General features: G+C 47.4%; 1 protein-coding gene across 1 annotated transcript in view; it reads left to right on the top strand.

Moving 5' to 3' along the window:
- Rbks (ribokinase) overlaps positions 1–3,494 on the top strand; it is a 77,951-nt gene that overhangs the window by 49,400 nt on the left and 25,057 nt on the right. The gene's annotated exons all lie outside the window — the stretch shown is intronic.

Below are 3,494 nucleotides of genomic sequence, written 5' to 3'. Positions count from 1 at the left end.
ATCCATAAAGGATCCATAAAGGATCCATAAAGGATCCATAAAGGATCGCTGTATTTCCTATATATGCTCACTCAGTAAATAAATATTCTCTGAGCCTGTTATGTGCCAGCCATGCTCTGGATGCTGGGGATGCCTTAAGCAGGAGACGAGAGTGTAAACATAGCCATGTTTTTCTAGGCTCTTGGTGGCAGAGGGGACAAGGCTCTCTGGCTAACAGAGCCCCTTGTTTTGTTTTCTTCCATTTGACCCTTAGGTTAGCATACAGAGTCGGAGGTTTCATCTTCACACACGTGTCACACGGTCACATTATACTTCCTTCTCATGTACTCCCCTCCTCCACACTCCACCCTTCTGTTGGACCCTTGCTCCCCTCAGTCCGTCCTCCCATCTGCTTTCTTATTACACACGTTCTGTCAGTCTTTCTACTTCCCACCTCCCTGACCAGCTCTACAGTTATTCCTCCCCCTCATCATCTCCTTTCTAGTTACGCACGCACACGCACACACACAATTTTAAAACTAGGTTCTACATATAAGAGAAGACATGGCCCTCATCTTTCTGAGTCTGTTTTATTTGTCTTAGCTTCGTGACCTCCAGTTATACCCGTTTTCCTGCAATTGCCATGATGTCACCTTTCTTTGTGACTATGTAGCATTCCGCCGTGTGTATGGAGTTCTCAGTTTCCTGGCTGTCTTTACTACTGAAGCTATAAATATGGGCGTGCAAGTACAGAGATCATTCTCTGAGCCCAAGGATGACGGCAGGAACCATCACTGCAGGCTTCAGTGTCTCCTGCACATATCTCATTTAATCCTTGCAAACATTAATAAGCAGTGTGTTGCTATCCTCCTTTGTCCTTCCAGTAAGGGACAGAGTTGTGGCTCCAGAAGTAGGCTTGTGTTCCCCACCCGGTGCCTCTGCGGGAAGACCCTGGTTCAGGAAAGTCATGGCTACAAAGTGAACTGAGGGAGTGACAAGCTGGGAAGATGGTTTGTAACTCCCTAGCTAGGGAAATAAAAAGTGTTTAGTGTTAGAATTCAGAAAAGCTAACCAGAAAAATATACAAAGTTCAGGGATGAGAAAGTAGCACTGATAAAGAGTAAAGCTTTAGACTTTTCATTTATAAGGAATTTACATATACTTATTTATAAAATATGTTCTGCTCTATTTTTGTTAAGAAACAACTTTAAAATCTAACTCATTTGTCAAACCTGAAGCCTGAGGGGGAACCTGGTGACAGTATACACGAGCATGAGCTTTGCACACCGTCCATCCCAGGACTCTGGCAGCTGATGCAGGAGGATTGCCCCGGTCCGAGGCAACCCCACCCACCCACTCACCCGCAAATGAACAGAAAGCTATGTATGACAAGAACACTTACACACTGAAGCTCATGCTGTGGGTGCCTTCCTCAGGCGCCTGCAGACTCGTGCCTGGTGTGTGGTCTTCGTACTCGGTCATTTCTAGCACACTCATCTTTTCTGTTCTGTCAAGCAGGGACCCTACGTTGGGAAGGTTCATTAGTTCACTTCATCAGAGTAAACTTCTCCAAGTGTGAACCAAAGGGGGAAAAGTTTTTTCTCTTGCCAGAGTGACATGAAGGGTCTTGAGGGAGGTCAGACCTTTGTGGGTACCCAGAAATGGGTTGGCCTCCACTGAGCCAATCACGTGTCAATCACAGCTCTGCTTGCTTGTGCACAGAAGCAGCCTATCAGAGGCATGTTTGGTACACACAAATGGAACCTTTGGAGGGTCTTCATTCGCTCCCAGGTCAGCTCTACTCTTCTTGTCATAGGCTTTGGACTCACTCAGGCTGTCTTCCCAGAGTGATCCCCAAAAGCTCTGTTCCCCCACCAGGTGCCTCTTTATGTCCCTGTCTCTGATGTCAAAGGACAAAGATCTTATATCAAAGAATAGGGGAGAAGACACCAGCTAAACAAAAGACAGTCATGCTCAGTGCTCATCAGCAGAGACATAGATAAGCAAGTTATAGGGTATCCATACAACTGAAGAGTATTGAACACTAGAAGGAATACCGATTCATGCTGTGTGCATGACAAGTGCTTTACCGACTCAGCCATCTCCCTAGCCTCTCCCTCATCTTTTTTATGCTGTGCTTTTTCTTCTCATCCAGCAGCCTCACCACCAGCATGCTTGCCTGATCCACACACAACTGTTCAGCTAGCTAAAGAACATGAAACAATGGCCCTGCTGAGTCGAGGATCTCCTGGGCAAACAGCCCCTTCCCTCCCGGCCAGCAGAACATCACTCGCTGTTGGCTCGTAAGTCCTCAGTATCTCCTCCTCCACTTACAGACATGAGGCATGACACGGAGGGAGGAAAGTAGTTACTGGCTGGCACACTGTCCACTTGAGACAGCCTGTACGTCAGAGCTGCTGCGTGCTGCTATATTCAGTTTTGCCTCTGTTAATAGTTGAATATATCACTTCTATTTTTATATCTGTTTTTCCCATTGTGCTGGCGTGAGAGGGTGGCAGCGCTGCAGATGTCCTCGGTTCAGTTTGGAAGACAAGACAGATGTCTCTCTTTCCCCATTTCTGCATCTCAGCCTCAGTCAGAATGCTCATGTGTGTGGTATTCAGGAGTCATGAGAAGTGAATGTTGTATGTTACACACACGAGCAATACTTAGAGATTATCGTGGTAGTATGATGAAATGTCACCTCATATTGCTGTCCTATTATTGTACCCTGCAAGCTCTGTCAGATCCTTATGTACTGATTGCTTCCCTTTATGTAAATGCTTAAGTCCCAGAATCTGCCCTCACAGTGTCAAAAATGCAGGCCACACTGTCAAAAATGCAGGCCACAGGCTAAATCTCAGTCCTCTAGAATCGCTTGCTTTACTATAATGCAGTCATAAATCAGGACAGATGACTACGTCAAGAGTAAACGAAAACTGGGGACAGGGGGATCATCTTCCCTGCTCTTGACTGCCCTTCCTCTGTCTGTCTGTCTGTCTGTCTGTCTCTCTGTCTGAGTCAGGTAGGAGTCAGAGTTGCTGATGAGGCTCGAGTCGAATCTGCTCACCTGTGTGGACATCCCTGGTGACCCGGGGCTTGAGAATTTGTTCTAGAGATGGCCTGGAGGGAAGTACAGATGGGTGGCAGGAAAGTGTCTGTGAAAGTTATCAGGGAAGCTCTCTAGTGGGATGTGGTCGCTAAGACTTGCTAGATGCCTTCAAGGTGGCTTTTTGGGGGCTGTTCTCACATCCTGGGGTCTGGCTTCAGCTATCTCGGCCACTCGCAGAGGTGAGTTCCCATTAACCCAGCACTTAGGTACTATAGGACTGGCAGTGCAAGCTGAAAACCACTGCAGCATCTGGGGGTCAGTACTCCCATCTTAACAGACCTTTCTCCCGCCTTGTCCCCTCCTGCCACGTCATTACAATCAGTGCGAAGTCCACCAGCTAACGCCACATGCAGTGAGAGCCAGTGAATGCAGGTCAGCATGAGGGGCGGAGCCAGTGAATGCA

This window comes from Grammomys surdaster, unplaced genomic scaffold (assembly GCF_004785775.1).
Source record: "Grammomys surdaster isolate TR1022 unplaced genomic scaffold, NIH_TR_1.0 343, whole genome shotgun sequence".
Lineage (NCBI taxonomy): Eukaryota > Metazoa > Chordata > Mammalia > Rodentia > Muridae > Grammomys > Grammomys surdaster.
Note: the sequence above shows the minus strand (reverse complement) of the source record. Positions and strands in the feature narration are given on the sequence as shown.